This window comes from Helianthus annuus, chromosome 10 (genome assembly GCF_002127325.2).
Source record: "Helianthus annuus cultivar XRQ/B chromosome 10, HanXRQr2.0-SUNRISE, whole genome shotgun sequence".
NCBI classification, from domain to species: domain Eukaryota; kingdom Viridiplantae; phylum Streptophyta; class Magnoliopsida; order Asterales; family Asteraceae; genus Helianthus; species Helianthus annuus.
This window is the reverse complement of record NC_035442.2, coordinates 106,788,669-106,801,243: the sequence shown is the minus strand read 5'-3', so window position 1 is coordinate 106,801,243 and position 12,575 is coordinate 106,788,669. Positions and strand designations below refer to the sequence as shown.

Sequence of the window (12,575 nt, the reverse complement as noted above, 5' to 3'; positions counted from 1 at the left end):
GGTGGTCTAGCCACCATCGTCACAGGCTCGTTCATTGTTTTCTTTCCTAACACATTATAAAATGCACTGTGTGAACTATGCAAGGAATTACGTAATTATAGACGTGTACATAATTATGAAATTCAGTGCACAGAAACCCAGTAAGATTTATTATGTGTAAGAACCAATAGTGGCAACCATAACGAAATGTGAACAATGTAATAGAGGTACGGTGGACGCACCAATAACACTTTATATACTTGTATATAAGTGTCCCTCTCGCATTGCAAGCATGATGTTATTTAAAGTTACTAGAAGTTCAGGACTCTAACCAGTGTTGTTTGATCTTTTCAACTTCATGTTTCAAACTCTCACAAGTTTCCTCTAAATAAATTTCGGGATGAAATTTCCTGAAGTAGGGGAGACTGTGACACCTTGAAACGGCCCTAATTTTTTTTCATTTAATTTTTAATCATTGACATACTATATCTAACGAAATTTGGGCATGACCCGTTCGCAAAACGAGCAGTCCCCTGTTTTTCATAATCAAAACATCATTCAAAAAGACGCTACGTTTCAAAAGACATAATATACACATCAAAACAAACTTGTTTCACCTACGAAACCATTAAGTTTATGTACTTACATACGACTAAGTTTTCAAAAGACAAACATAATAAAAACTAGGATTAACTACTAGACATGGACAAAAGTGACAAAGTATTAAACATTGTCTTCTTTACAAAAGTGCGGAACGCATGACGGGCTTGAGGTGTGTTCGGACTGGGCGAAGCTTGTCATTTAACTTGAGATTTACCTACATCACAACAACGAGTAAACTTCATTAGGACTAAAATTCTTTCTTTTAACTCAAGATTCCAACTAGCGGATTTATAGTCACTATGACATCCGCAACTGAAAAATCTCTAAATACCATTTCTTTCATTCTTGCACTCTATTCTTTTGACCCATTCATAAAAGGGTCCAAACATACGAATTCATTCTATTGCATACTAAACCATCATATTCGACCTATTTAATAAATTCTACACAAGTACTTTTTCATGATCCATTCAATTTAACGCATCATATGGTAAAACAACAATATGATAAAATTCTGAATTTGTACAAGTGGCGTACCTCGTTCTTGATTTCCTTGTTGCTTCGCGTGACTCGAACCTTCCTCCTTTACACCTATACATAATCATTCATACTTAGAATTCATGCCATATACATATTAACATACATCCCTTGATAAGATGTCATACACTTTTAACTCTTACTTCACAAGCACATTCAAATCATGATTTTTACATAAAGTTTATGGTTAATGTGGCTGAATTCTTTATTGAAGCATTTCATCAAACACTTGGTGTGAACAATATCAACAAAGCACAAGGTACAAGTGTTCATAGCATAGTTCTACATGTTCACTTTCTAGTCTAACAAGAAGCAATCAAATTCACATCTTTCTTTCATCCTACATTAACTTATCTAATTTCTCTATCACATACAGATTGTGTATCAATTCACATCTATAAGCATATTGTTATAACTCATCATGTTCATCATACTCCTACAACAAGTGGGTATGAACCCTAATCACCCAAACAATCAAAATTAAACAAAATTCTCAATCTATTGTGAATTCCTAACTCACAATTACACAAGATTTCCACATAAATTCATGATTGGGTTAAAACCCACTTTCTACAAACCACCAAATCAGAATTTTCGACTTACCATTTGTTGCACAAGCTTAGATGGTTAAAGATTTGAGTTCATGCATTAACTTGGGCTCTTAATTCCTTCTTAATCTTGTGAATTTCTGAAACTAGGGTTTTTCTCCTTGGTTCTTTGCTCTGGTCGATCCACAAAACACACCAGAAGGTGTGTTTTGTGTTTTATTTTATTTATTAAAAACTTTCATCACTTTATACAAGTTCAGCCCCTCTAATTCTAATGGTTGATAATTAACACATTAACTTTCATTCTTGTTGAACTAATACCACATTCTTTTAACTTTAGTTAATATTACAAAATTAGACATTTAAGGTAGCATAAATAAATTGCGTATTTTGGGGTGTTACACACCTGTGTCACTTCAACCATCAAACAAATACCAAACCAATGAAATATTGTATTTCATACTTGGGATATGTATAAATATGTGTATCATTTGCACATATCAATTCTTGTTCGATTTCGGGCTCTAAATCGCTTTCTGGAAGGTTATACGCGTACTGATGCGTAAATATAACCAGTTTAATGCAACAAACACTCCGGAACAGTAACATAGGCTTAACATACCTTAAATAACCTTTACATAACTTAGAAATAAGTTTTGGATGGTTTGGTATGCCGAAATCAAGTTTGTTCGCTTACAAGGAGTAAATTCGACAAACTGCGAAAGTATGTCAATTCGTACTGTAACAGACCCTCTGGAACATGATCATAAGTTAAACACACCCTAAACATCCTTTATATAGCTTAGAAATGGGCTTTTAGGGATTTGGTGTGCTAAAATAAACTTTATGCTCATTCAGGGACTAAAAGCGTCAAAAAGTGCATAAGTTTGCATTTTCACGCATAACTTACGTTCTGAATACATCCGGACATCCAAAAATTTATGTAAGCATTAAAATATTTTATTTCAGTGTTTGGCATAAGAAAAATCCATTCGTCACGTAGTTTGGATTGTTTTTCGCATTCGTGCGCATTTCGTCGTAAATGAGCGAATATCGCGATCGTACGACCAAACGAACCGACATCCGGCATATTTTTGAGCATGTTTCATGTCCCTCATACTTAGGCATCATTGTAGAGCCTTAAAAATGGTTTAACGGGCCTTGAACGTGTCGAAAAAGGCTTTAAACACATGCAGGGACTAAAACTGCAATCAACTGAAACTTGTTGTGCAGACCTGAGGCCCAGGCGGGCCGCGTAGACTTCAGTGGTGTCTTACGCGGGCCGTGTAAGCCTGCCAGACCTACAAAAACAATTTTCCCAGCTGTTACCAGCTGTTCCAACGGTTTTGGTAACTTGCAAATGGTATTTTAAGCATTCTAGGGGCTATTCTAAGTGCCCATGGTATTCCAAATTAAGGGGTACACTTGGATGGCTAAGATTGAAGCTCGTTTCACGAGAAACGATCTTAACAGTTCAAGGAATTCTATAAATACCCCCAAGCTTCATTGTTGCAACTCACACAAATCTGATCTAATATGCTCTAAGTTGAAGCCTTGCTTCATACCTGAGCTATTTGGATCAAGATTTGCTTGCTTGGACCCTTTGTAAGTATTCTTTCATTCTTTTACGTTTCTTTCGCTTAAAAGTCAAACTTTTTTTGACTTTCTGCTTTGACCAGTTTATGGTCAACATGAAGTTCGTTTGAACTTCATAACGTGAGCGTAATCACGATTATTTTAGTCCCTAGTGACTATACCTACTGATTACCACGTTATCTAGGCTTAGTGACGAGTCGTAGTTTCGACCAAAATGCGTATTCTTGCGTATTTTGTAACCAAACTACTTTTAGGTATCAAAACCGTTTGTCTTGATACCAAACCTGTTTTCAAACCTCGTTAAACATGTTTTAACATGTTTAGCTCGTCACTTTTAGATTTAGTGGTTATATAGGGTCGTAAGGTAAGGATCTAAACAATCGCTTATACTTTCGAACCCGACCCATTTGGTCAATCTTTAGGATCCGACCAAACACTTTAGGTGACCATAGTTGCATAGGGAATAACCTTCCGAGGTTATACCTTATGGTCACTTCGTTTAAGTAGTTGTATGATAGGTAGTTTATATGCCTTAGGTAAATTACCAAAATACCCTTTTTACGCATAAATTCATTTTAAGCATATGTAACCTAAATTTTGACAACTAAACTGATTAGGTAACTATATTAGACATGTTAAGGCATATTTTACTTGTCATAGGACTAGTTAAGCGGTCCGAACGCGTTTTACGCGAACGACGCGTTAAGGTAGCATAAGCTACCTAAACGGGTCGTAATGGGTCGTGAGCACTTAGGTTAGGTTTCATTTTAGTATGTGGGCTTTGTTAAACCATATCATATGAGTTCCAATACTCATTTGGTTTACGAGACCTCATACTATCCAATCTCCCGATTTAGGTCCGGTTATTTACGTAGTTATCTATATAGGGTGCCGTTTGATTCTGTGATCCCTCTAGCTTTGCTTGGTTGTTGTTCAAGACTTCTAAGCACCCTCAAGTGAGTACATAGTCCCCTCTTTTACTGTTTTTCAAACATTTTGGGGGTAAAACACATGTGCCTACTTGTTACTTTCGTGCTTTCCTGTTTTCACATCATATACTTGCTATGTTCATTAGTACACTATTAGTACATGATTTCATTATGTTTTTGCTACGTATGTCCATTTAGAGCATACTTAGTACATTATTTTACATTACATTTTATGCTATGTATGTCCTTTTAGTGCATACCTAGTACATTGTTTTACATTGCATCTCTGTTGTATATGTTCTCGTAACATATGGACAAATTATTTTGCATCTCTACCTTGTATGTTCACTTAAGCATATTAGGTACATTACTTTCATATAACATGTTTACATTTGGTATAACATTTGGTTTGTACAAACGTGTAACACCTCGAAAATTTATGTCCAATAGAGTATGAACACGTGTCATAAGCTCTGAACGTGTGAAAGAATACTTTAAAGGGACTAATGTTGACAAACGGGGAAACTATGTAAATATAAGGGTCCAAAGTGTCAACGATGGATAATTATATTTAAAAATAGCCCTACAAGATGTTTATACCTTCAAACGAATAAATCATGGATCATACGAAGCTAAATATGAAAGAAAGTGAGAAATTACAAACTACAGGGGCTAAAAGTGTCAACATGTGCAAAGTATACCTCTGAGTGACCTTTTGGCGGACCCGAAGCTTTGTAACGATAAAATATACTCACTAGAATATATGGTTAAAATTTCATAAAGTTTCATTATCATATGAGAAAGTTATGATTAAATTCGTGTACGAGGGGTTAAAAGCGTCAACATTGAATTTTGAAGCCTTATGAGTAGTTATAAAGTTAGTCAAGGACTTAACTAAGTTAGTTAGAGTCTCAAGACCCTTAAAAATCAAGTTAGAGGGCTGGAAATGCAATTTAGGGACTTAAAACCACGTAATAAAGGACCAGGGACCAAAACAGCAAATTTGGAAAGTTGAATTTCGTTCACAGGGGTGTCGCGCTACGCCCCAATGGTATTACATGCATAGGGGGCACCTGTAATGATCTTGTATCACCTGTAGACTCTTGTGGCATCATCAAAATCATCCATGATTGCTATATAAGAGGAAGAATGTTACAACTTGTGAACACTTGCATTTGCAAACTCTCATAAGCTAACTTCTGGAGCTTCTCTGGTCAGCCACAAGCATTCTTAGCATCCCTAATCTTAACTAGGACCTTTGTAAGTGTCCTTAACCTTTCTAAATTCGTTTTAGCTTAGTTAATTAGCTAAAAGTCAAACCGTCGTAATTAAGGATTGACTTCGAGATTAGTCAATAACTACTCACTAATATCTCGAATTAAAAATACCTATAAGTAGGTAATTATGTGGGTAACAAACCCTTAAAAGGGTATTTCCATATTCCCACTCTAACTATGTTAATTGTCGAGTCAAATATTATCTTAAAAAGTCAACAGAATGCTTATTTTTGAATTAACGCATAATTAGCAATGTAGGACACATGCAACCTGTTTGATCATTAAAATAAATTGGTAATTAATGTAAGAACATGTTTCAACATGTTCAACTCGACAATTTTCAGTTTAGGCTCGGTTTGGAACAGAAAGTCGCAAAGTTTGACTATTGCTTTGACTATCAGTCTGACCCGTTTAAGCCAAGTTTAGGATTGCCTTAGAGCTTCTTTTGGACCTATTTACATGTTAGTATAACTCTCTGAGATTATACAATTTGGTTCATTAGATATCTTATTCACATGCATGTTTCCGTTAATCGCTTATATGTTGACCATTATGCCCAATTGACCTTAAAAAGAGATTTTTGAAAATGTAAAAGGGTAGACACCTTAGCTACTGATTTATAAACTTGCACCTAAAATTTGAGATCAGTTCGAGGTGTAGATTAAGAGTTATGCTCATTAGCGTAAATTAAAGCTTCTTTAGTAATTAAATGGCGTAAAGTGCATATAGCCTATATAAACCCAAATTTTTATACAAAACCTTATACCCATTGTTATAAAATAATATTTTGGGATTTTTAAAGATTTTTATTTAATTTTAGGCTGAGCATAACTTAGTGTTCTAAGATTAATTCGGTTAATGCCGGTTTTGCCCTTTTTAGCCATAAAATGAGTTTTACAAATCCTTTTGACCCCAAACCTTTTTCTACTGATTCAATATGTTAAATAAATTATTTTGAGCCTTCTGGAACATTAAAAATATCAGCTTTTTATATAAAACCCGGAAATTGCTCCAAATCGCCTTTTTAAGCGTTTTTAGCACCAAGTATGCACTAGAACCTTGTTAAGCATAAGGGGTTGAAACTTACTGATATAATCAGTAAATTTTATATTTTGAACAGTAGGAAAATAATTTAAACTCAGATTTCCAGTTTTGACCTTTTTAGGCCTAGGTGAAATTACCAAAATGCCCCTTCGGTGCATAGAATGGTTAGAAGCAATAAATTTCACATATATTTATTACCCTACTGTTATAACTTGATTAAATGAGTATACTTACTGATTTATTCAGACCTGTAACTCAGAATACTAATTAAACTCTTTTACACCCTTTAAAATGACCAAAATGCCCTTATGAGGCATAGTTTGGGTTTAAAACCTTTTGGGGCATAATGGAAGGTATCATTCTGATATCACAACATATTTTAGGCATATTAACTTCAGAAACTTGTATTTGACTCTTATGGTTACTCCTTACGCACTTTACGCGTTCGGATCGGCTTATGTAACTAGTTTACCCATTTTAGCCGAAACGGGTCAAACCATATCATTTCGGTCTCAAAATCCAGAATGTGATTATGTTACCCATATTAAACAAGCATGCAAGCTTGTTGGGTCAAAACCATATTCTAAAACGGTCTTCGCCTTATCGTGCGTTTAAGACCGTAATCTTTATATAAGACTAACCGGTCTAAGCTTAAGGGCCGTTAGAATTCTAATAGGTTATTAAAACCTTAATTCCAGATATAGGAGCCCAGTAAAAGCTACGTGCACTCGCTGTATTTGATTTATACTTTGCTCAGGTAAATACTTTTAACTTATTTTCCCTTATACGGGCTTGGGGTACGATATATAAAATACCGCTTGGTCGGGGAATTGACCTTAACCGGTCGGTGGTTAAGTGTTGTCAAATTAACCCGTTTAAAAATGTTGTTTTGTTTGTTTAACGCCTTTGGGGGTTTAATGACCATGTCCCGGATATCCTTGGCATCATTCAAAGAATGGCCACGACCTTCGCACACGGGTGTAGGCGTACACCCGTAGTGCATTTCATTAAAGTATACTCGTCGATCGAGAGAAGTCTCGCGGCGGAATTATATCAAGTGGTGTGTCTATTAATCTTTAACCCGGTATGACCCGGGCAACTGAACGCATAACAGACATGTAATTCTTTTACAAGATTATGAAGCAAATAATTATCCCAAGTTATAAAAAGTTTTGTGCCTCGGGCATTTAAATCAATTTTCAAACATTTTCAAAATGAGTCAGTTAAATTGTATTTACCAGTGTAAACTGACGTATTTTCCAAAAAGGCTAAGTGCAGGTACTACGCGTAATAGGCTGGCCACTCCTTAGCATCCATAGAAGTCTCGCAAGCTTAGGATGCATGAAGTCTGTTGAAATAAAGTTTCCTCTTTGTTTGATCCGCCTGTGGATCTATTTCGACTATTTTGTGATACTTGGATATTACAATATTATTAAGTTGAAATAAATCTTTCTTTTGCTTCCGCTGTGCATTTATATATTGTATGTTTGACTATGACGATATCAACTACGTCACGGAACCCCCACCGGGCCCACCGGTGATACGTGGAAAATAGGGGTGTGACAGGTTGGTATCAGAGCCAATGCTGAGTGAATTAAACACTAGCCTTTTGTGTTTAATCTCAGTCAAATAAATGCACATTCCTCGAGTTCCGAGTCTAGACAAAGAACATAAGACAAACTATGTTTTGTTTTATTTTATTTTGTTCTTATTTTATATATATGTTGTTGTATTATTGATGTTGACAGGTTTAACCATGCCACTAAGAATGAGACGCGGATGGGGAAAGGCTCCTTTCACAAGCCACGATCATGAAGCCGGACCCTCACACCGGCGAACACCTTCCATCACGATGAGTACGAGCCCACAAGAGCCGTGGAGGCTCTACGTTGAACCCGGGAGGCGGTCAGTCTCCCTCAGTTCCTCACCTTCATATAAGCATTCTTTTGGGCCCCAATCAGAGAACGAGCCCAACAACCAACCAACTTCTTTCATACCCTTACAGAGGTCTAACTCACACCATTCTTTTGACGACCCTACCCCTATCTTCCAAAGCCGGTTCAACCGGGCTAATTTCATTCAAGAACCCGTGGGTTTTAACCCACTAGGACCCGAGGATCACTTCTCGGGTGAAAATGACATGGACGAGGACACGGATCCCGTGGAACCTGCGACCGGGACTCCGAACCACCCCATCGAGATCTCAGATGGGTCTTCATTTCACGGATCGCCTTATCGCGGTCCGGACAGCTACGAGGAGAGGTTCTGGAATATTGACTGGTATTTTACCCCCTCTCACCACTCGTCTCCTTATCAGCAGCAGCAGCACCAACAAAAACAGGATCCTTCCCAGGATTCTCATTTCGTGGCAGTCACTCCGCCACCACCACCACCGGTGGAGCAACAACCGCCTCCGGAGCCACCGAGGCGGAGAAGGTCAAACGCACGGATGTCCGTGCGAGGGGGAGTCCGCATCCGCACTCCCCAGCCCTCGAGTGGCAGTCATTATCCACCACTCTAGGAAGAAGAAGAAGAACCACAAATGGGGGGTCCATCAAACCCCATTCCAGAGGTCAACTTAGTGCCTATGGCACCTCCGTTGGGTTTCGATAACCCAATCCCTGCCTACGCCGGCTCACCGACGTATAACCCTTTTGAGCAGCCGGCTCACACCCAGTTCGACTATGCAAATGTGGATCCATACCAGGAGGCATGGGACTACAATGCCCGGCATCCAGAGGGACCCTATGGTGGTCTTTGGACCACTGGTTACTCAACTTATGGGTACCAGCGTCCGCCACCTCCTCAACCTCTGTACCAGCTGCCACAGCCGCAGCTAATCCCGCCGGAGCGCCAGCAGGAGGTTCTCGATAGGTTGAACCAAGTCGAACAAGAAGTTCGAGAAGACCGCAGGGAACGGCAAGGCTTCTTCAAAGGTCTATCAGACCTACTCAAGGGGAAGTCCAAGAGAAGGGGTCATTGAAGACCTTTGTTGTTATTTTGTTTAGTTGTAATCAGTCCCTGCGTGGACTTTTTATTTCTGTACTCAACCCCTGCATGGGCTTGTCTTTTAGTATTCTGCCCCTACGTGGGCATGTCTTTTAATTAACCCTTGCGTGGGTTTGTTGTTTATTTTTCGCCCCTGCGTGGGCATGTTATTTTGTAGAAGTCCCGTTTAGGGCAATTGTTGTACTGTTTAATCTTTATTAATGGAATGATTGAATTTAAATTTTCATGATTGTTTATTATTAAATATATGCATAAACTTAATAACATTCCTAATAAAGAAGATCTACCATTTCTATTAAATGGCAAAATCTAAAAAGGGACAAGACCTAGCCATGTGTCATTTTAAGACAAGGCCAAGATGGTACCTCCATAATTAGATTCAGATCCAAAAATAACGTCTCAACTTAGGATTGATCCGCGTTATAAAAAGAATCTTAGGGGTAAAACCTAGCTGCGTGTCATCGCAGGCATGGCCAAGATTGTAGAACCTGTCTAAAAGATTCCAAATTTATGTTAACATCTGTAGGTATGTTAGCATATTGGGCAAATTGTGATGCAGTATAAATCACATAGGCCATCTTTAAAAATTGGGTTAATTTAAAATTCCCTGAAAATAAATAACCATCCATTGGGGATGAAGTGCCTATGGGTAATAAATTAATGTCCTTTGGGACTAAGAGACAGTAGAAGTCTGCAACTCACTGTCTATAAAGGGTAAGGAACTGTGATTCAGACCCTAATACCTTGATTCTGTGAGAATCCGGGTTATAAATTAACACTGTCTTTGTGACTAAGTTATATATTAATTCTTCATTGTAATATAGGATTATAATAAAGGTCCTGAATAAATACCCGATTAACAAATTAACCAGCAATGGCTATTTAAAACCATGGTTAATAAAAATATAAAATGTTGTATTAGCTTCTAAATAAAACCTTGCCTATTATCTCTTTATGTAGCAAGTGAAGCTACATGGCTAGGTCGGACGAGGTGAACAGTCGTCCGGTGGAGAACCACGAGAACGCTAAGATACAGTTAACTGGCGCAGAGCTGAAAGCGCTTGTTGATGATGCGGTTACAAAGGCTTTAGAGCGACAGTACAGTGAGTACAGTGGGACCCATAGTAGGACCCTGTCTACACCGCATAATAAGTCTAAGACTCACTCGGAGTCTCACAGCAAGCCACCCTCTGTCCAACCCAAGTCTAAGAAGGATGAGACTAAGAAGGATGATGATAGACATTCTTCAAATGAAAACAGTGATCACCCCAAGAAGATTGTGTTTGATGATGCCCCACGTGCCAAAGGTTGCACGTATAAATATTTTGTGTCTTGTAAACCCTGGGATTTTAATGGGGAGAAGGGGGCAGTGGACTGTGTGACTTGGTTGGATGAGATGGACACTGTTGTGGACATCAGTGGTTGTGTTGAAGAGGATATTGTAAAGTTTGTATCCCAGTCGTTTAAGGGTGAAGCCTTGGCCTGGTGGAGGTCATTAATTCAGGCTACTGGAAAGGTTCCGTTGTATAACATGTCATGGGATCAGTTTGTTGCTCTCATCAAGGAGAACTACTGTCCCCAACACGAGGTGGAAAAGATAGAATCTGATTTTCTGTCATTGGTTATGAAGAACCTGGATTGCCAGGCTTATCTCACGAGTTTCAATACCCTGTCAAGGTTAGTTCCTTACCTGGTGACGCCTGAACCGAAGAGGAAAGCCCGTTTCATTGGGGTCTGGCCCCAGAAATCAAAGCAAGTGTCAAAGCCTCTCGGCCCGCTACATTTCGATCAGTAGCTGACATCTCTCTGTCCCTTACGCTGGACGCAGTTAGACAGAGATCGTTGAGAGCTGCGGATGCCGAGAAAAGGAAACGCGAAGATGATGGTTCGCGGCGCTCAGACAAGAAGCGCAAGGGAAATAACGACCACAAGAAAGGGTCGGGATCCAAGAAGGGAGACCAACAGACGGGTGATAAACCCAGGTGCAAGGTTTGTAAGAAGCACCATTTTGGGAAATGTAGGTATGAGTCAAGATCGCAATCCCACCCGAAAGCGTGTGGAATTTGCAAGTCCCCAGATCACAAGGCATTAGACTGTAAGAAACTCAATGATGCCACATGCTTTAATTGTAATGAGAAGGGGCATCTTATGCCCAACTGCCCGAAACTTGCGAAAAAGGCTGAGGAGGGAAAGAAGACCAATGCAAGGGTCTTCCGCATGGATGCGAAGGAAGCTATTCAGGATGACAATGTCATAACAGGTACTTTTCTCATAAATGATGTCTACGCAAGAGTATTATTTGATTCTGGGGCGGATAAATCTTTTGTAGATAATAAGTTCTGTGAATTATTGAAATTACCTGTTAAAACCCTGAGTGTGAAATATGAAGTGGAATTAGATGATGGAACAATAGAAACAGTTTCGACTGTATTAGATGGATGTGCCCTATCCGTTAGGAACCACTCTTTTCCTTTATCCTTGTTACCCTTTAAGCTAGCAGGCTTTGATATAGTGATAGGTATGGATTGGTTATCGCATAACCAAGCCCAGATAATGTGCAACAAGAAGCAGGTAGTGATCAAGACTCCATCTGGTGAGCCACTCACCATTTAGGGAGACACTCAACATGGATTGCCTGAGCAAGTGGCTATGCTCAAGGCATCCAGATGTCTGAAAAAGGGTTGTGTCATTTATATGGCACAAATAACCATTGACGAGAAAAAGCCTAGGATCGAAGATATTTCGGTCATTTCTGAATATCTCGAAGTTTTCCCGGAAGAACTACCTGGTTTGCCACCAGATAGACAAGTGGAATTCAGGATTGACATCATCCCCGGAGCTGCACCTGTTGCTAGAGCACCTTATAGATTAGCACCAACAGAGATGAAGGAATTAAGGACACAGCTAGATGAATTGCTAGCTAAAGGTTTTATTAGACCTAGTTCGTCTCCATGGGGAGCGCCAATTTTGTTCGTCAAGAAAAAGGATGGATCAATGCGTCTTTGCATTGATTACCGTGAGCTTAATAAGGTTACTATCAAGAACAGATATCC

At 38.8% G+C, this 12,575-nt stretch overlaps 1 long non-coding RNA gene across 1 annotated transcript; it reads right to left on the bottom strand.

Moving 5' to 3' along the window:
- Positions 1-593: 593 nt before the first annotated feature.
- LOC110881703 lies at positions 594-1,868 on the bottom strand. Its single transcript, XR_002559862.1, has 3 exons — positions 1,723-1,868; positions 1,120-1,173; positions 594-796 (listed from the first exon to the last, which is right to left on the bottom strand). It is a non-coding gene; the product is annotated as an uncharacterized LOC110881703 (long non-coding RNA).
- Positions 1,869-12,575: the final 10,707 nt, after the last annotated feature.